Genomic DNA, 21,799 nt, shown 5'->3' with positions numbered 1-21,799 from the left:
TTGACTTCCGGGGGGCGGGCACAGGCCGTGCTGACTCCGCCCACTGAGGCACCTGCTCTGGCTCGTTCCGCTCGGGCGCGGCGGGGAGCCAGGGTGCCTCCTTACAGGGCACAAGATGTTTTCAAAGAGGGAGGAGGTAAATCAGTCTTTAGTCTGTTCAGAAAAGTTTGTGCCGTAATGAAGCATCCAGGAATCAGCCATCTAACATTTCTTAAAAGTAGTAAGTGTTTAGAGAAGGAATGTATTAGATTATGTTTGTTTTCTTTTGTGACTTCATTTTGCATAGAGGGAGAATCAAATTGGGTTTCTTTGTGTAACTAAGGTTTTTGCCCAGAGGGACATCCTCTGTGTTTTGAATCTGTTGTCTGTGAAAGTAGCTTGCATGCTAATCTCACAGAGGTATTACTTTCACCCTTTTTCTTTAATTAAAAGTCTTCTTTTAAGAACCTGATGGATTTTTCCTTGTTTTAAGATCCAAGGGTTTTTTGGATCTAGGCTCACCAGGAATTGGTGAGAGGTGAATCAGTCTCAATGCTGCCAAGAAAAGGGGGATAAAGACTGAGGAAATACTTGGAGGGAAGACAGAGTTTCCAAATGACTCTCCCATAAACATTTGTTTAAACTATTTGGTGGTGGCAGTTACTAGATCTAAGCTGGTAAATAAGCTTAGGGGTTCACTCATGCAAGTTCCTACATCTGTACCCTAAAGTTCAGAGTGGGAGTGACACCTTGACAACAGGTTATGCAGCAGTGCTGATTAATGCATACCTTGGGTGTGTAGTGAGGCATGAAGCAAAGCTGATGTACCCAAGAACTACATGAATCAGAATAAGTTCACAATCTCTGTATAATGAATAGATTGTACATATAAAATATATTTTTAGGCATACATTTGCAGTGTCACATGCAATAAATGTGTTATAGTAACTTTAAAAATGTGAATCATATAGAGTGCTTAAAATAAGTAAGTACTTTATAAAAGGTTTCTTAATGAGGGGTTCTCTGAGATTCTTCAGTGCTGTCTTCCTCCTCTCACTGATCCAGACACAGTTTTTGGTGGTTGTTATTGTGAAACAACTAAATTGGGAGCCAGTTAATAGTGCTAGGAGAGAGCATTTTCTGAACTTCAAAAGTGCTGCAGGATACAATATCATTTTGAACACCAGCACAATTGTGTGTGTGTGTATATAAGTAATGAAAGATGCCAAAAGAATAAAAAGCTATTAAAAATTATCTTGATTTAGGAGAAGAGATCAGAGCAGCGGCAGCACAGCAGATAATGGGGACAAGTGAGAGGTAGCTATACAAAACAGCTGTAAAAGTTTCCCCTTTACTCATTTTATGGCTGGGTTAAATATCTCAGCTGTTCTCATTCCTCTTTTTTGCCTTTATCTGTTCATTTATCTTTTTAGAATGTTGGTAGTTTAGTGCTTGATCACAACCCTGAGATCCATGCAGATCACGGCCTCCTGCATGGAAGAATTGCTCAACTGCTTCTGCAGCAGCATTCCCCTCTCCTGCTATTCCCTATGCTGGAGGCTTGGTTGGGCCAGAAGGAGGAGACAGACAGTCAAGGTTTAGGGTCAAGAGAGGCATACATCATCTCCCTCACTGGTTCTGCAGTGCTTAGTGTATTGTGGCCGACTCTGCCTCTGCAGGGGGGATCCCCGTTAAGGGTGGGTCAATGAAGCAAGTGTCTCCAGAATCCATGTTGGCAGAGCCTCCCAATCCTTGGAGCCAAGTTGCCATGGGGCAATGAGGGGGATATAACTGGGGCATCTTCCTGATCTTCATGGGCCAAAGAACTGGAAAAATGCTCTCAAATTTACTGACCTATTTAGTGCTCTATTATTTGTTTTGGAATTGAGGGTGAGCGACATAAGAGAATTGAATATGCAGTTAATCATCTGACCCATGCCTTTGTTCATTAATGCCCCATATTTAAAGGTATACCCATATCTTCACAAGGAGCAGGTATCATGTAGAGCTTGTCAGAATTTTCCAATCAAACATAGTTACGTTGGAAAACTGATTTGCTGAAGCAAAATGGTTCACTGAATCTGTTACAGATTTGACAAAACCTTCATTGAAACTCATGCCTTGCGAACAACATGGCACCTCCCCACCCCACCCTACTTTTGGCTGGCTTTAGTGTCACTTCAATTAAAACACAACTATGGCCTTAGAGGAGGAGGCAAGGTAAAGACTGTTTAAACTAAATCTGTTCCTAGCCTCTAAATGGAAAAGTCAGCTCAACTTCATACCTAGCCATTCAGCTTTCCTAAGCCAACCTTCATGCAGTGGTTTATTGTATCTGTTTTCTAAAATGATACTTCACTTCTCTGTAAATGCATTAGTTGTAAATGTAACTGGCAATGCTCATAATGTGTCCCATAGAGCAGTGTTCACTGCTTTAGACAGCATCTTTTAATCTTCAGTCTCTGCCAGGTCTTGGTTTGTTTGCTCTCTGTAATTGAGACAATTCTATGTATTACAAAATGTATTTTATAGTTGTGCCTTAGACAAAGAACTAGTGGACTTTAACTTTAAGGAAGTACTTATTTAAATAAATACTTGCAACTGATATCACATGCATACCATTTATCTATCTCCACATGTATTCACAAGGTTGTAAGCCAACCTGGTGGCCTCATGAGAAATTGCCTAAAATCTTGCCAAGGTTACACCACTATAGCAAGATACCAGTAGAAAGGGTGTTGTGCTGGAATAGAGCTGGTTATTCTTATTATAATGGAATATCGTAGAATCATAGAAGATTAAGGTTAGAAGAGACCTCAGAGGGTTATCTAGTCCAAACCCTGCTCAAAGCAGGGCCAACCCCAACTAAACATCCCAGCCAGGGCTTTGTCAAGCTGGGCCTTAAAACCGCCAAGGACGGAGATTCCACCACCTCCCGAGATAACCCATTCCAGTTCTTCACTGCCCTCCTAGTAAAATAGTTTTTCCTAATATCCAACCTCGACCTTCCCCACTGCAACTTGAGACCATTGCTCCTTGTTCTGTCATCTGCCACCACTGAGAACAGCCTGGCTCCATTCTCTTTGGAACCCCCCTTCAGGTAGTTGAAGGCTGCTATCTAATCCCCCCTCACTCTTCTCTTCTGCCGACTAAATAAGCCTAGTTCCCTTAGCCTCTCCTCATAAGCTATATGCCCCAGCCCTCTAAACATTTTTGTTGCCATCTGCTGGACTCTGTCCAATTTGTCCATATTCTTTCTGTAATGGAAGGGGGGCAGCAAAACCGGCACTGGTGAGGCCACATCTGGAGTATTGTGTCCAAATAGAGGGGAATAATCACTTTCCTCGATCGACTGGCAATGCTTCTACTAAGCAGCCCAAAATGCTGTTAGCCTTCTTGGCAACAGAGGCACACTATTGACTCATATCCAGCTTCACGTCCACTGTAATCCCCAGGTCCTTTTCTGCAGAACTGCTGCTTGGCCACTAGGTCTCCAGCCTGTAACAGTGCATGGGATTCTTCCATCCTGAATGCAAGACTCTGCACTTGTCCTTATTGAACCTCATCAGATTTCTATTGGCCCAGTCCTCCAATTTGTCTAGATCACTCTGGACCCTATCCCTACCCTCCAGAGCACCTGCCTCTCCCCCAAGCTTAGTGTGATCCATGAACATCCAGATCAGTAATTAAGATGTTGAACAAAACCGGGCCCAGGATCATCCCGTGATGCACTCTGCTCAATACCGGCTGCCAACTAGACATCGAGCCGTTGATTGCTACCCGTTGAGCCTATGATGTAGCCAGCTTTTGATCCACCTTATAGTCCATTCATCCAATTCATACTTCTTTAACTGGCTGGCAAGAATACCATGGGAGACCGTATCAAAAGTTTCTAATTTGGCTCATTCCTCCCTTTGGCTGTACAAGTGGGATCTTTTATTACTCTCCCTCCTCCTCACACACTTAATTTTGGGATTTGCTTTTTATTTCCTGTTATAAAGAGGAAGTTTTGTGTGGCCTTTGAAACTTCCCACAAGCATAACTAGACATATAGTAACTTTCTGTTGATGTTCATGGCCCCATTAAACAAAAATGGTGCACATTTTTCTCTTAAACCTCGAAAAATATGTTCAGATGTACTACTGACTCACCTATTCAAAGTGGGATGGGAAAAGGGTTACCAGACTATATTGTTTCACAGGCTCTTGTTGGAAGATTGTTTGACTCTGGGCTCACTAGCCTATAAACCTCTTGTCTGTACTGTTGTAATGTGTTTCAGTTCTGGTGCTACTTTGAAAATGTGTTACCTTAATGTGTTAATTGCACGCCCTTCTTATCACAGCCTGATGCCTAAGGGATGTCCTTGTGGTAAGCACCACTGTGAAGTCAAATGTGACATTTCCTCCCTCGATCGCCATGAGTTTTCAAAGATAATAGCCAATGGCTCTGCAATCACATCCGCCAACTCTTTTAGCACCCTCAGATGCAGCGCATTCAGCCCCATGGACTTGTGCTTGTCCAGCTTTTCTAAATAGTCCTGAACTAATTCTTTCTGCACAGAGGGCTGGTCACCTCTTCCCCATGCTGTGCTGCTCAGTGCAGTAGTCTGGGAGCTGACCTTGTTCGTGAAGACGGAGGCAAAAAAAGCATTGAGTACATTAGCTTTTTCCACATCCTCTGTCACTACGTTGCCTCCCCCATTCAGTAAAGGGCCCACACTTTCCTTGACCTTCTTGTTTCTAACTTACCTGAAAAAAACCCTTCTTGTTACTCTTAACATCCCTTGCTAGCTGCAACTCCAAATGTGATTAGGCCTTCCTTATTTCACTCCTGCATGCCTGAGCAATATTTTATTGCTCTCTGGTCATTTGTCCAATCTTCCACTTCTTGTAAGCTTCTTTTGTCTTTAAGATCAGCAAGGATTTCATTATTAATCCAAACTGGTTTCCTGCCATATTTACTATTATTTCTACACATCAAGATGGTTTGTTCCTGCAACCTCAATAAGGATTCCTTAAAATACAGCCAACTCTCCTGGACTCCTTTTCCCCCTCATGTTATTCTCCCAAGGGATCCTGCCCATCAGTTCCCTAAGGGAGTCAAAGTCTGCTTATCTGAAGTCCTGGGTCCGTATTCTGCTGCTCTATTTTCTTCCTTGTGTCAGGATTCTGAATTTGACCATCTCATGGTAGAGGGGTAACATCTATGCTTGAGGGGTGATTTGACACCCACAATCGTTCTGTCCTCTTCAAGGATGGTGGTGACAAAACCATTGTGGGGACTGACCGGGGAAGGGGAAGAAACAAGGAGAAGAACCAGCAAAGGAGGGCAGCTTTAAATTCCAGTAGTGGAATTTATAGGAAATTTAATGGAAGAGGTTGAATACAAGATCTGGAGAATCATCACTCTTCCTAGATAGTTCTCCCAGGTCTGTTCTGCCCACTTTGTGGGGTGGGCTGGCTGGCCCAGATTACCTCAGGAAAACTGGAATTTCAAAGGTCAGGTACCATTGGCAGTCCACTCCTAGCACTGGGAACCCAGAGTCAAAGTTCAACCAATGAATTAGGCCCAATAATGCCTGCTTAAATACTAAACAGTGGTGGTGGGAGGGTCAGCTGGTTGATATGATAATGACTTGGAAGACGATAATCATTGCATAAATGCTAAATATTGTTAAAGGTTGTGAATTGTTGGTTTTTTGTTTTATTTTGTTTTATTTTACATATGAGCCCTAGTGAATCTTGTGTTGCTTTTGAGAAAGCATTAGGAATAAAAAATGTTGGTCAAAACCAAACTAGCATAGTGTTTGAATCTATATACTTGTATCTGAAAGTGCACCAGGATTCACCATCACTTATTGCAATAATGAAAAGCAAAAGTGTGTGTGTGTGTGTGTGTGTGTGTGTGTGTGAGAGAGAGAGAAGTAATGAGAATATAAGTACGTGACGGTTCAAGGTTCATGAAGATTTAGATTAGTCTCACTGGGAACAGCATATACATGGATGACACCGCTAACTAATAGCTCTCACATAAGAAGAGGTAGATGCTTATCTGGAACAGCAGTTGAACTCATTTTTGAGTGAAAAGTTTCATGGACTAAAGAAAGGTCAAATCAAAATAGCCAATAGACTTCCTCAGGGAAGAAATCTTATGATAAAACACTCTGCATTGGGATTAAGCTTTGCCCCTGGCTTCCTTTGTCACTTAAGGTTGAATCAATGCCCATGGAGGTTGATGGGTATCTTTCCATTTATGTTGATGGATTTTGAACCAGGCCCACAATCTCTCCCTGCCTCAATTGCCCATCTATAAATCAGGTTCATACTTCTTTCCTATCTCATGAGGATGTTGTGAGGATAAGTTCAGTAATATATCTGAGGGGTTTGAATACTACTGTGATCAGGGCCATAAAAAAAAAACAATTGGGTTCACTTCAGTAATACTCAAACTGTGGAAGGTGATTGCAGTTCTGAACAGCATACAAATCATGTGGCTTACTCCTCTGTTTTGATCATGACAGTGCATTGCAGCTCTCAGAAATGCATTTGAATTCTGCTACAGAGCCAGAAGATGTGCAAAGCTCAGATGAAATCTGTTCCTTCCCAGCTTTAGAATTGTAGTTAATTTCTGTAACAGTTCTGCGGTTGATGTAAACATTTTGACAGAAAATACTCGGTGGTGACTGCAGTCAAAGACTATCTGCGAATAAATGTACGGTGACTTGGAACGTAAGATACAATTTTCTTTACATAGAGGCAAAACGGAGTGATGACAGCGTTCACAAAACTTATTCTCCTCTTGAAATTGCATTTTGACCTTGCCTTTCAATGGGAGTCTTTCAAGAAGTTAAATTTGACAGCGCAAGAAGTGTCAGACTTTTGGGGTCTGTAAACTGACAATCACAATACTGTAGTCTCCTGTTCCTCCTTTACTTCCTTTTTGTTCATGAGAATAATAAAAAGAGATTCCTGGGATCTCAAGGCCATTACATTCAATCGTGATATGAAGCTCTATATTTTCAAGCTACTGTGCATCTTTCTCTTCAAATTCTTTCCTGGAATGAAGGCATTACATATTCTATCAGAGGTATAGCTACTTATGACCTGATGAGTGCTTCAATGGGAGCTGTGAGTACTGAATACCCTTCAGGATTAGGCCAGGAGCTATTGAATCAAAAAGTTAATTTTGCCAATAGTGAGCTGCACTTCTGCTAGCCTTGTTGAAAGTGCTCAACGCAGTCTGTATATGTGTGACTTTTTTAGCTAGATATCTGCTAGAGGGGAATTTTCAAAGGGCCTCGCATGGAGGACCCCCATAGGGATTTATATGTGCAGGAAACAGAGATTTTTCAAACTGGAATGTCGGTGATACTAGTTCTTGAAATAGTGCTGAGTGCCCAACCTGTCTGGACACTTAGGCTCAATTGGTGCCAACTTCCCAGAGCAGTGAACTCCCACTTGAGTCTAAAAATGAGCACCCAAATGGCTATTTGCACCTTTTTTGGTGACTATCATAAGAAAATGCATTGGGACAATACAAATTGCATTACAAAGTAACAAGCAGGTCTAGATTTTCAAGGGAACATTGTATTCCCCTGTTTTCTTCTAATGAAGGGTAGGACGCTCCAACTGCAGTCATTATACAACTTCCACTGAAGTAAATGAGAACAGATTTAGGTCAAAATCTCCTCCTAAGATTGTAATCATTTAGTTTATGTGACAGATAAACCAAATCTTCATATTATCAACTGCCAACTCTTGTTTCCTTTTAACATGGGTATGTAAAACAATGTACAAAAAAAAATACAGGCCAAGCACACTATATCTATTTAGCCACAGTCATATAATAACTCCTTTTAAAGTATTATAAATAAAAGGTGGTGCTTCCACACATAATTGTGAGCTCTTCATGACATTTAGATTGCATTCACACCGAGCAGGAACTTAGCACTGCAAATGTAAAGCACTGAACTATGGTGTGTTAATACATTTGCATCCCACAACAAGGTCATTCTACATGCCCAGTAGAAAACTCAGGAAATAACAAGCAGGCCAAGCAGATTGCATTACAGAGCTTGATTATTTGAAATTAAATCGCACTATGGCCTGACAGAATGAAGCATAAAATTAAAACCTTAAAAAAGGTATGAAATTTGGAGTTCAGATTAAACTCCTTCTTTATCATATGCTACTGTGCATGCATATTACAAAATGCAGGGGGCCAGATCCTCAACAGGTATAAATCAGCATTGTTCCACTGAAGTCAATAGATTGTACCAATTGAAACAAGAAGATATTTAGTCACTGTAAGGAGATCCATGAAATGCCTATACTATATAAAAGGTAGGTTAAAGACAAATCTAGAATGCTATTGAGGAAATTAACTAGCCATGGAGTGAAAGTAAAGTACTTTCATAAATTAGAACTAGCTAAGAAACAAACAACAAGAAATTAAAGATAAGATTAAATAGTCTATTTTCAACATGGCAAAAGGTTAACACTGGGTTTGTAGTAGGACTGGTACCACTTAATGTATGAATTAACAGTCTGGAGAAGTTCAACGGTGAAGTGAGAATCTATTGATGACATATTTATTTAGTATAGTCAAGACTATACTGGAGAAAACCGTAAGGAACTCCAAAATCAGATGAATAAGCAGTATAATGGCAGATGAAATTCAATAGCTACAAAGTAAGGCACATTGGGAAGAATAATTTGAGCTACTTAAGTATGTGGGTGGAATCTCAGGGTATACTATATTATGGGGAATATGCCGGCATAGCTATGTTGCTGTAGCTATACTGGCAAAACCACATAGTGTAACATAAGAACATAAGAATGGCCATACTGAGTCAAACCAATGGTCCATCTAGCCCAGTATTCTGTCTTTCAACAGTGGCCGATGCCAGATGCCCCAAAGAGTGTTAGAGGGCTTTCCCTTCACCCTCTCTGCTGGTTCTTGTCACGCAGACAGAGAGCAAAAGACTGGAAGTCTGAAGTGCAAACAATGTGATATTTATTGGGGTTATCTTCCAGCAAGCATGTGTCCCAAACTCTGATGCCGCAGAGCTGTGTTTTCCAGTGTTCCCCCTCTCTCCTCCTCAACTCGTGCAATTATACCTGAAATACACGCCCACAGCCCCACCCCTTACAACTTATGGTCATGTTCCATTTTGGGGGGTCATCGGGCTGGGGTCTTCATTCCCACCCGTTTTGTACCCTATGAGAGGGGTAAGGAGTGAGGTTGTGCTCTGGTCAGAGGCAGGCATGTTTCTGGTCTTTTAGTGTTTTACCTTCCCTCCCTCTAACCCGCCGCTTGCCCCTCCCGACTGGTTGCTTTACCTTGCTTTGAGATAAGGAGTTGAGACAGTCTTCAAGTGTGCGTTCATATATTACATTCCCACCATGCTCAGTAACATTTTAACTGCTCTTATCTGTTTCCATTATACTAACAAACCCATTTGGTTAAGGCAAAAGCAACATTTACAATGTCTGTCTTTGTTTCTATTAAGAATTGTGTGTTCACACACAGTAGTAAAAATGTATATATATCAAAAAACCAAAAAGGCAAGCAAAACTCAAAATACTGTCTCAGGCGAAACTACAAGCCTGAATCCTACATTGACACTAATACTCCTAATGGAGGGAGTGAAGACTATACTTATGGGAAAGGGTTTTTTCAAATGATGGTAGGTGGCATTCTCCATTGATCTAGCTGTATCTATACTGTAGGTTAGAACATCATAGCTATGGCGCTCAGAGGGATGGATTTTTCACAGACCCTGACCAATGTAGTTATATCAACCTAACTTTTCTGTGTGGATAAGGCTTCAGTTAACTGTAACTACTCAGAAAATGTCCTGGTATCATTGCGAACAGCTCAAATTGCACAGTGGCAGTCAGAAAAGGAAACAAAATAGAATGGGATAAAAACCACTGAAAATTAGAGCTGATTGAAAAATGGTAAGCATGTAAGTAAGGTGAGGGTGGGGGCATTTCAGCAGGGAGGAGAGACAACCCATCCTCCAAATACTCCAGTGCACAGCTGAATGTACATCTGTTATGCCAGCACAGCCTGCTGTCCACTGTGTGCTTGGCCTGGGCAAGGCTATGGCCCAGAATTCTTCCATCCCCTTTAAAGCTACTTATACTGCCAGGAGCACAGGAAAGTGCAGACTGCTGTTGCTGATGGCCTCTTTTAAGGATGTGCTAGGCAGGAATCTCTTTGTGCCTTCCAGCACTCACTCCCTGCCATACTCTAATGCTCTATTAGTTACACAAACAAGGATTTTTGTTGAGTAATTTTTTTTATCAGTGTCACTTTGATGATTGCTACTCTTAGAACATGTATTAGCTATAGCCTATTTTGTTTTTAGGAGATCCATGCCACCCAATTTTTATTAAAAATACCTCTCTAAAAACTTGTGCATTATCTAGACTATTTACATTAATTATGTATCAGTTGTCCCATTAATTCCTGATTTTCTGTTGTCCTATTAATCAGCAACATTTTAACATTAAAACTCTTTGTTTTTTCACCTCTAAGCATTAAAAATTGTAAGGAAGATGATTTAGAAACTCAGTTTATATAAAAAAAATGTGTTATGGGCTGAAACAAAATATGACAAGTTACAGCCTGAAGTGAATTTTTATGGCTGAGTTATAAACTTCTGTAGAAAGGGAGTTTTAATGGAAATACTGACAGGCATTTAACTATAGCAATGCTAGCAGGGCTGTTATAATAATTGGATTTGGGGTGGCAATACAAAGCTAAATTTACAGATTCTTTCTGCCGTAGGGAAAGCTCTTCATTTTTGTCTGAAGTGGCTAAGACGAAACATAGCATCCGTTCAGGGAAAAAGAAAAAAAGACACTTAAAAAAAAGAATGATTCCATTTCTGTTAGCTCTGAGAAAACAATCATTACTTAATAGATTTAGTGATGCATGAAATATTGGAACCTACATCTGGGAATCATTTCGGAAAGAATACACTGTGATTTATATTGAACATCTTAATTTGTTGCTGTAAGTGAAAAAGTGTATGCAACCTTGTGTGTCTGACACAACTAGCCTGCTATTGGATAGTTCATTGGAGTGTTAAATTAAACAACACCCAAATAAAACTGAAGAAGTAAAGGTTGAACAATTAAGCACTTAGTCTGCAGATCTCTGTTCTGTAGGCCCTGTGCCTTAATTCAATTAAAATTAGGATTTTCTTTTTTCCCCCATTAACTTATTGCGTTTGACAGTACTGAACTACACCTTAAAATTTGTGCAGGTGAAAGAGATTGATTTGATTTGTTTTGTCACAGAGACAGATTAATCAAGAAACTGAATAGTAATATTGATGATGTTGCACATAGTAACAAAGACGACTTTCAGGGGTGAATTTAATGTATATACTTGTCAAATCCTCAGTGCATGCACAAATCCCATTGTCTCTCAAAAGCATCCATTATGCTGCCTCCACAGTAACTTTTCATTGCTTGATAAAGACTAACTTGCCATAAAATTAGAAAGACTTGCTGAGCCAAATGTATTCATGATGTAACTCCCTGGAAAGATTTGTACCAATGATGGATTTGGCTCAATGTGTGTTTCTACTAGGGCTAATTAGGTTTTCCAACTAAAAGAAAGTCACTGAATTTGTAACACATCCACAATCCTTTATGTAATGCAGCTGGCTTTGTTCAGTATCATATCTACTTCCAGTCACTGCTGATAATGCTCATGTGCTTACCTTGGAGGTATATTCTGAGGATTCATTAATTAATAGGCCAGATCAGCAGTTCTTGCTGAGACAAAACCAAATGAAAGTTTTCACTGGACTAAGGACTGTATATTCAAACCCAGTATTAGGTCTCATCTATACCTAAAACTTGGGTCAAACCAGCTACATCACTGAAGGGGTGTAAAAAATTCACATCCCTGAGAGATGTAGTTAAGATGACCTAAGCCCTGGTGTAGACACTGCTAGGTTGAAAGAAAAATTCTTCTGTCAGTCTAGCTACCACCTCTTAAGGGGGTGGATTTGCTACAGCAATGGAAAAACCCGTTCCCACGCTGTAACGTCTACACTATAGCACGACAGTGGTGTAGCTGCAGCTGTGCTGCTGTAGTTCTTGTAGTGTAGACATGTCCTTATGCAGGAGGATTAAATGACCTAATGCTGTTTGGGTGATATTCTGCCATCCTCGCTCACAGTGCTTTGGTTTGGCACCTTCTAATTTAGCCTAAGTAATGGGTAGCACATAGCTATGCTGTCCAGGAGCTGGGAAGGGCCCAAACGATATCACAGCTCTTTCTCGCTTCCCCCATGGGAGCGAATGAAGCTAAGATAGCCTTTGTTCTAATACAACTGTCTTCAGCTTCTGCCCTGGCTGCTTGGTTCACTTCCTGCCCTTATACACCATTCCCCGATCCCCTGCACAGGAGGGTCAGTTGCTGCCAGACAGAGACCACTTTCTTCTGTCCCTCTCATGTAGGACCTAAGCAGTAGGGGCAGCCCACACAGAAGTATAAAGGGGCTTGCTCTCCTGCATCTGGGCATCTAAACTCACAATTGTGCCCATTAATTAGTATCTTATAGTATAGACCTATATTAGGATAATGAAGTTGCTCAGGGGTGTGAAAAATCCACACCCCGAGCGACATAGTTATACTGACCTAACCTCCATAAAGACAGCGCTATGTCGGTGGAAGAGCTTCTCCTGCTGACAATGCTACCACCTCTCGGAGAGATGGATTTACTACACCAATGGGAGAGCTCTCTCCTGTTGGTGTAGAGCATCTTCATCAAAGCACTCCAGCAGCGCAGCTACATCAGTGCAGATGCCCATGCAGTGTTTTAAGTGTAGATGTGTCCTGGGATATCTGTGTAATAAAGTTCTACTCCAGGTGAGTAAGTGTGGCTAGGGTGACCAGATGTCCTGATATTCGGGACTTTGTCTTATACAGGCAACTATTACCCACCTCCCAATCCTGATTTTTCACACTTGCTATCTGGTCACCCTAAGCATGACAGAGTTTTGCCTTTTTATAAACGTTCTCAGAAACTAAGTAAAAGGAGTAATTTTGGGACAGCTTCTAAGTATATTTGAAGAGGTGCCTGTAGACTATATTGTGCCATAATATTTGCTCTGTAAAACCGTGTTTTCTAAAATATTTTCTCTGTTTGTTATGCTTTCTTTTTATATCCTAAGGATGTATTTCATCTAAGGTCTCTGGAGCTGTAAAATGTATTGTGGGGATGTGTACAGATAAGAAGTGAATATTCTCTAGGACTAAATCACTGCAGCTGATGCATGATTATTCATTAGACAAACACAGCTACAGGAAGCCTAACTGCAGAATTCAGTCTGTGGCACTCACCAAAAGAAAACTGCTGACATGGTCTGCTAACCAATAAGGTACATGAAGATATGTTGCTGGTCTACTTAAATATTGAATATAAGCAAAAAATGAGCTATGAAAATCAGACTATTATCCTTTTCCCACTTTCTTGCCTCTTCTGTTTAATACTGTGCTCCTTGTCTTCAACCCCACAGAGCCTCACTGCTTGATTCTCTTTCCTGTCTCCCACCTCTGTTCTACAGTTCCCTAGCAATACCACTCTCTCTCTCACACACATCTAATCTGCTTCCTCTACTCTTATGCTCCTGAAACACTAGAAAGTGCAGGGACACGCAGACATTCTCTACTACACATTTGTTCTTTCTTCCTTGCTCAATAATACTTCACCACTCTCATCAACTGTTGTACCTTTAGCCATTAGCATTCGTTTCTTAACCAGGGCTTCCTCAGCAGGCTCCCTGATCCAGTCTTAGAGGCTTGTCTACAAGAGGAAATTAAGGCCATGGCTACACTGGTGCTTTACAGCGCTGCAACTTTGCGCTCAGGGGTGTGAAAAAAACACACCCCTGAGCGCTGCAAGATACAGTGCTATAAAGCCTCAGTGTAAACAGTGCCGCAGCTGGCAGCACTTTGAAGTGCAAGTGTAGCCATAGCCTAATGGGCATATTTAGTCCAGTTTAATTTAGCTATTCTGGAAGAATTCCCCCATATAGGCATTCTACTTTGGAATTTCTCTGCTTTGCAGGAGGAATAATTTATCCTGGAATAAAGTCCCTTTTTTCCCCTGGAATAGTGTTTTCACGTGGAAAGCTGTTTTGGAACAGTTATGCTGAAAAAACTATTGCAGTCAACTTCTCAGACAAGACCTTGATCCTCGTAACATCCTTTGTCTAGCAGTAACTTGTTCTGGATGGCAGGAGCTGGGGGAGCAAGAGTTGTGTTGTTTGTGGGAGAGGGGGGCACTTGTTTGGGATTTCTGAAGCCCTTATGCTTTCCCTGAAGAGAGCGAGTGTAGTCAGAGGGTACGTCTAGACTACCCGCCGTATCGGCGGGTAGCGATCGATTTCTAAGGGATCGATATATCGCGTCTCATCTAGATGCGATATATCGATCCCCGAAAGCATTCCTGTCAACTCTGGCACTCTACCAGTGTGAACGGCAGTAACGGAGTCGACAGGAGGAGCCACGGACGTAGATCCTGCGCCGTGCGGACGAGAGGTAAATCGATATAAGATACTTCGACTTCAGCTACGCTATTGACATAGCTGAAGTTGCATATCTTAGATCGATCCTCACCCCCCCCCGTGTAGACCAGCCCTAAGTGTCACAGGGTCAAAGCAGGCTCCCCGACTTTTGTGCCTGCACACTGTGTTAGGCTGGCATAATAAGTCTTCCACATCTTCTTTTGCTGGATCAACCAAGTGTCTTTATTTACAGAGTTTGTGCAGTTCCTTGGTCTCCCAACAGCTAGCACCCCACAGACCCTCCCCAGCGTCTTCTGCCTTTGAGGCTTCCTGCTTTGGTAAGGAGACATCAATACTACCCTCCTGTCTCCTCCCAGTCTAGCCTCCTCACTGAGGTTTGTTCAGGGTTTTTATGGCCCTCCCATGCCTCAGCCCAGCTGTCAACACTCAGCTCAGCATGTTCCTCTGAGCCAGCCCTAATTAGGGCTTGCAGCTGGGCCCACTGCTGAATACCTGTGTCTCTACTCTGGCCTCCTGGCTGAAGAGCAGACTGCAGCCAGCGTTTTGGCAGGGCTTTAAAGGGGGTTTTACCCCTGCCCTGCCACACTAAGAAACTGTGCCCAATATGAAAAAACAGAAATTCCTGTGACAGAGCTGGGAATAGAACAGAACATCAATTTGTGTTCGCTTAACCTCACCAATTTATTGCTGGTTTCCCATCTGAAAAAATGGGATTCATACTTGTATCTCTACCTCACATTGCTAATGTTTCTACAGTGTTTTGAAGGTGTAAAATTTTAAAGTTGTCCTCCTCTGAAATCCTTAAATATAGTCTTACCTGGTGGCCTTCCAGAAATTTTCCATTTCCAATATACATTTTGATTGTAATCTAAGATCTTAGAACATTGTTTAGTTATGAAGACACATTGGCTGCTGCTTTTTTCTTATAAATTATTTTTTTCACAAGAATTCTAGTCTGTTGTGCTTTCATCACACCTTATTCACTTCATTTCTCAAACCATGATTTCCTGTCCTTGTACACAGGGGTGGCTCTAGGCATTTTGCCGCCCCAAGCATGGCAGGCAGGCTGCCTTCGGTGGCTTGCCTGCGGGAGGTCCCCAGTCCCACGAATTTGGCAGCAGCCTGCGGGAGATCCGCTGAAGCCGCAGGACCAGCGGACCCTCCCACAGGCATGCCGCTGAAGGCAACCTGCCTGTCGCCCTCGCTGCGACCGGCAGAGCACCCCCCAGCTTGCCACCCCAGGCACGTGCTTGGCGTGCTGGGGCCTGGAGCCGCCCCTGCTTATACCAGTGAATTTTATAATCCATTTCGTACTGCACTGAATTCAAGAAGTTTTTAGTTACTGGTACCTTCTCATTAGTCTCACATTCTTCATTTCTTTCCAATTGGTAGTAAATGCATCATCCCTCATAGAAACCAGCAGCTATGTGGATCCCCTTTGTGGACCTCCTCTGTGGGATCGATCCTGGGCTCAGCTGTCCCAAGGGTAAACCCTGCCATCAGGAATTGATGGAGGATCATGGAAGCCAGGAGTTGAGGGAATGTATGGATCTTGTCTCTAGTTAAAATCCCCTGATCGTCACAGGTTTTGAGGAGAGAGGGAATAAACCACCTGATGAAATAATCTGCTGGAAAGCCTCTGAGTGGAACTTCACAGAGTTGGTTTACCCTATGCAGAATTATGTTTCTAGGTTCATGATCTGGGCCATAACCATATGTGGGGAGCTACAGAAAAATAGTTTGTTTAGCTTCTTAAAGAGAAGGTCAATTAAAAAAGAAGGGCCCAATAAAGAACTGTGATCAGAATGTCCTGGAATGCTTGGATGAGAGTTTATAGTTTGTATTAATCTGCATATTACTGAAATCTAAGATGGTCCAAACTATTTCAAGCCGTCTTGAGTCATTTCTTTCTGTTGTCTCTTAGTCCTTTTAACACAATGTTATTAATATTACATTGAACATTGGATTGAATATTGAACATTAATTCTTAATGCTATATTTAACATTGAGTCTAATAGTTCAGCATACTAAAGTACACTTATGAAGTTGTTTTATTTCTTTCTGAGTTTGTATATTTCAATCTTCTTTGAGAAGTGATAAATGGACCATTTTAATAGAGTAACCTACCATTAATAATACTATGTATATAATGTAAATTGTAACTTACTAGTGTATTTGGTCCTTTTGATATTATGAAAGGAAGGTCATGAAATTTGTGAGCTGTGACATAGCCTTGTGTAAAGGAAAACGGCACTAGTAATTATTTACTGAAGTATCATTATAAACAGCTACTATAAAATGCTATACCTAAGAAACAGAGGATTTTGGTTACTGTAAGACATGATTCACAACATCTAGTTTTGTTACTATGCCCATCACCCTGGTGTTTGAGGACATGGCTTATTATATGGCATTTCAGTGAGTAGGGTAACTTATCAACAATTCAGGACCACCCAGAGAGTGGGGCAAGTGGGGCAATTTGCCCGGGGCCCTGCAGGGCCCCCCATGAGAATATGGTACAATAAAGGAAAGTCCATGTAAATAATTCATTGAACTTTGACTTAGGCTTGCTGAAACTCTTTGATAAGATTGCAAAAATATGTGAAAGCATTAGGCGAGGGTTGCAGTGCTAAATTCAGCTTTATGAAAGTATGTATATTTTATTATATCAATGAGCCACATCATTCCATATCTGGGAAAAAAAATTGAGTCTTATGATTTTACATATATTGCACCATTCAATTGCTAGAAGTGTGCTCTCAGCAGATGCCATATTTTTTGGCAGAGTTGATACAACCTGTGATGGAAGACATCCGCTGTTGGCTCACAGAGACATTGTGTTTGTTCTTTCTTGCTTTGCTATTTCCCTTAATTAGATATAAAGGTCACTAGAAGTATATAGCTGCTTCTTTTTTGTATAGACAAAGAAAACAAGAGTCAGGGAACTCTCTTCATGAATTTTAATTAAAAAATGTCTTACAATTTGCTTTAGGATATTGGCGTTTCCTTCCATCAAAAGGCAATGGATTTGACCTGGATCTGTGGAAGCCCTGAGATTTAGATATCTGCAGATAGCTTGGGCTTTTTTACCCTCCATATTACTGTACCTCCCTCTGGTGGAGTGAAGATCAAAAATGAAAACACAGCAACATCTACTTTTATGATGGCTATCTATGAAAATGTGAGTTGCAGAAAGTCATACTACCATAATGATGCTTTTATCTGCCCCATTGTTTGAATTATAGAATAGAAAATTATAGACTTTGTTTTGTGATATCTACTTTTGTAAATACTGTGCAATACAGTAAAGGGAAGGAAAAAAGGAGCAGCTTTAGCATAAGACTAGGAGCTAGGAATAAAGGGTAAATTGATTTTAATCTGTGGTATGATGTGTAGAATTTGAAAGTTTTCCCAGTCTGAAAATCTCCACTTAATATACCTGAAGAGCAGTAAGAGTTTGCAGAAATGTCTGTAATGGGAACTGATATTTAAAAGCAAAAGGCCAGAGGGACTCATTGCTTTTCTATTTAGATGATACCTCCAAATGAATAAATAAAGTGTCCACCATATAAAGTTGTTTTCAAAGTTCATCAAATTGACAATATAATCTGGATAAATACCATGAAATTATCATTGCTCCATATAGAGTTGGACTCTAGAAATATTTTAATTATATATTGATTTACAAAGAGCAGCAACACTGCAGCAAATTTTTTTACATATATTTATTATTACTAGGGGCACAAGTGAAAATATTCAGAACTTTCCCTAACGTTAAGATTTATAGGGCTACCATAATCAATGTCCCCACTTAATGTTATGTAGGACTTCCTCCATCAGCTTTCTTCTCTGAAGAAAGGTGGAAGTACCCTCTGTGTGGTGCTAGGTGACAGTGTAGATCAGGGGTTGGCAACCTTTCAGAAGTGGTGTGCCAAGTCTTCATTTACTCACTCTAATTTAAGTTTTCGCGTGCCAGTAATACATTTTAACATTTTTAGAAGGTCTTTTTCTATGTCTATAATATTTAACTAAACTATTGTTATATGTTAAGTAAATAAGATTTTTAAAATGTTTAAGAAGCTTCTTTTAAAATTAAATTTAAATGCAGAGACCCCAGACTGGTAGCCAGAACCGGGGCAATGTGAGTGCCACTGAAAATCAGCTCACGTGCTGCCTTTGGCACCCGTGCCATAGGTTGACTACCCCTGGTGTAGATGAAAGATAGAAACACTTATTAACAAAGTGTATCCTGTAAGCTGTGACACACGTTCCTTATTGCTCACTCTGAAAACTGAACGCTACAAGTCAGGGTTGATGATGATCAACCACTCAGACTAAATGATCATGATGATCTCTTCTGACCTTAAGGTCTATGAGTTTGATTTGAAGGGGTTTGGCAGCAGTAACTAACAATAAGTGTAAATAAGTAAAATAACACTTTTCCCCTATATAGCAATGTGACTGATTAAGTCAATGGCAGAGCTGTAGATATATTGACTTCCAGGCTAGCACCCAATTCACAGGACCTTTTCCTTAAATACTTTCAGGGTTGGTCCTGGACCTTGTTGATGGAAATAGAAGACTGGCTGGAGAGACAGGTGAGTAATGGTGGTGGTTATTCATTGAGCATGGTGGTGTACAATCACTAAACAGCTGCCGAACCAACAAGAGGTGATGCCATTTTAGATTGGTGAATACTGAGGATCTCATAGAATAACTGGTTGTAGGAGAACAACTCTGGTTTGAGTGATCAGGAGCTAACTTAGTTTAAACTAAGTGGAAGGATAAACAACAATAGATCTGTAAGTAAGATCCTTGACTTCAAAAGGGCAAACTTTAAAAAAAAGAAGGGAATTAATGAGGGAAGTGGACTGAAGAACTCAATGATCTGAATGTGGAGGAGACTTGGAATTTAAGTCAAAAGCTGCAGAAACTATCTGCAGCCTGCATCCCAAGCAGGGGAAAAATTCCTAGGGAAGTGTTGCAGACCAAGGTGGATGAACAAGCACCTCATACAGGTTATTAAAAGAAAGCAGAAAGCCTACAAGGAATGGAAGGAGGGATGGAACAGCAAGGAAAGCTACCTGTTGGAGACCAAAAAGTGTAGGGAAAAAAGTGAGACTTGCCAAAAGCCAAGCAGAGTTGGGAAGGAGATTAAAACCAATAGTAAAAGGTTCTATAGCCATATAAATAAAACAAAAACAAGGAAAGAAGAAGTAGGACCACTAAACACTGAGAGATGGGGTGGAGATTAAAGATAATATATGCATGACCCAATACCTTAACAAATACTTTGCCTCTGTTTTTAATAAGGTAATGAGGAACTTAGCGAGAGTGGTATGGTGGCTCATGGAAATGAGGTTATGGAAGTAGAAATTCCCACATACAAGGTGGAAGTGAAACTCAAACAGATTAATGGGACTAAACTGGGCGGGGGTGGGGGGGAGAGATAATCTCCGTCCAAAGATATTAAAGGAACTGGCACATGAAATTGCAAGCCCAATATCAAGTAAACTTGGGGGTCATACACCAATGACTGGAGACTTACTAATATAGTACCTATTTTTTTAAGAAAGGAAAAAATAGTGATCCAGGAAACTACAGGCGTGTTAGATTGACCTCCATTTTATGCAAGGTCTTGGAACAAATTTTGAATGAGAAAGTAGTTACAGACATAGAAATAAATAGTACCTGGGATAAAATAAAACATTTTACCAAAAGGTAGATCATGCCAAATAAATCTGATCTCCTTCTTTTCAGAAGATAACTGATTTTTTAGGCAAAGGAACTGCAGTAGATCTAATCTACCTGGTTTTCATTAAAGCATTTGATACAATTCCACATGGGAAATTATTAGTTAAATTGGAGAAGATGAGGATTAATATGAGAACTGAAAGATGTACCAGGAACTGGTTAAAGGGGAGACTTGAAGGAGTTATACTGAATGGTGAACTGTCATGCAGGAAGGAGTTTACTAATGGAGTTTCTCAGGGATCTGTCTTGGAACCAATCTTATTTAACATTTTTATTAACAGCCTTGACACAAAAAGTGGGAGTGTGCTAATAAAATTTGCAGATGACACAAACTTGGGAGACATTGCCATTATGGAGGAGGACCAGAATATGATTCAAGAAGAGCTGGATAACCATGAAAACTGGAGTAATAGAAATGGGGTGAAATTGAACAGTGCATAGTGCAGTCATGCATTTAGGGATTAACAACAAGAATTTTTGCTATATGCTGGGGACATATCAGTTGGAAGTGACGGAGGAGGAAAAGAGCTGAGTGTATTGGTTGATCACAGGATAACTAAGAACCTACAATGTGATGTGACCATGAAAAAGGTTAATGCAATCTTAGGATGCATCAGGCAAAGTATTTCCAGCTGAGACAGGGAAGTGTTAGTACCATTATACAAAGCATTGGTGAGACCTCATCTGGGATACTGTGTGCAGTTCTGGTCTCCCACATTTAAGAAAGATTAATTCAAACTGGAACAGGTGCCGAGAATGGCTACTGGGATGATCAGAGGAACAGAAAACCTACCTTATGAGATGAGACTCAAAGAGCTTGGCTTGTTTAACTTAACCAAAAAAAGACTGAGGGGAGATATGATTGTTTCCTTAAATACATCAGAGGGATAAATACAAGGGAAGAAGAGGAGTTATTCAAGTTAAGTACCAATGTTAACACAAGAACAAATGGATATAAACTGGCCATCAGTAAGTTTCTAACCATCACAGGAGTGAAGTTCTGGAACAGCCTTCCAAGGGGAGCAGTGAGGGGCAAAAAACCTAATTGGCTTCAAGACTGAGTTTGATAATTTTATATATCAGAGGGTAGCCGTGTTAGTCTGGATCTGTAAAAGCAGCAAAGAATCCTGTGGCACCTTATAGACTAACAGACGTTTTGGAGCATGAGCTTTCGTGGGTGAATACCCACTTCCTCAGATGCATGTAATGGAAATATCCAGGGGCAGGTATATATATGTGTGCTAGCAAGCAAGCTAGAGATAACGAGGTCAGTTCAATCAGGGAGGATGAGGTCCTGTTCTAGCAGTTGAGGTGTGAAAACCAAGAGAGGAGAAACTGGTTCTGTAATTGGCAAGCCATTCACAGTCTTTGTTCAATCCTGAGCTGATGGTGTCAAATTTGCAGATGAACTGAAGCTCAGCAGTTTCTCTTTGAAGTCTGGTCCTGAAGTTTTTTTGCTGCAGGATGGCCACCTTAAGGTCTGCTATAGTGTGGCCAGGGAGGTTGAA

General features: G+C 40.9%; 1 long non-coding RNA gene across 1 annotated transcript; it reads right to left on the bottom strand.

Moving 5' to 3' along the window:
* Positions 1–13,518: 13,518 nt before the first annotated feature.
* Positions 13,519–18,739, bottom strand: LOC115649513. Its single transcript, XR_003999842.1, has 3 exons — positions 18,650–18,739; positions 15,887–15,889; positions 13,519–13,529 (listed from the first exon to the last, which is right to left on the bottom strand). It is a non-coding gene; the product is annotated as an uncharacterized LOC115649513 (long non-coding RNA).
* Between the last annotated feature and the right edge of the window lie 3,060 nt (positions 18,740–21,799).

This window comes from Gopherus evgoodei, chromosome 3, assembly GCF_007399415.2.
Source record: "Gopherus evgoodei ecotype Sinaloan lineage chromosome 3, rGopEvg1_v1.p, whole genome shotgun sequence".
Classification (NCBI taxonomy): domain Eukaryota; kingdom Metazoa; phylum Chordata; order Testudines; family Testudinidae; genus Gopherus; species Gopherus evgoodei.
Note: the sequence above shows the minus strand (reverse complement) of the source record. Positions and strands in the feature narration are given on the sequence as shown.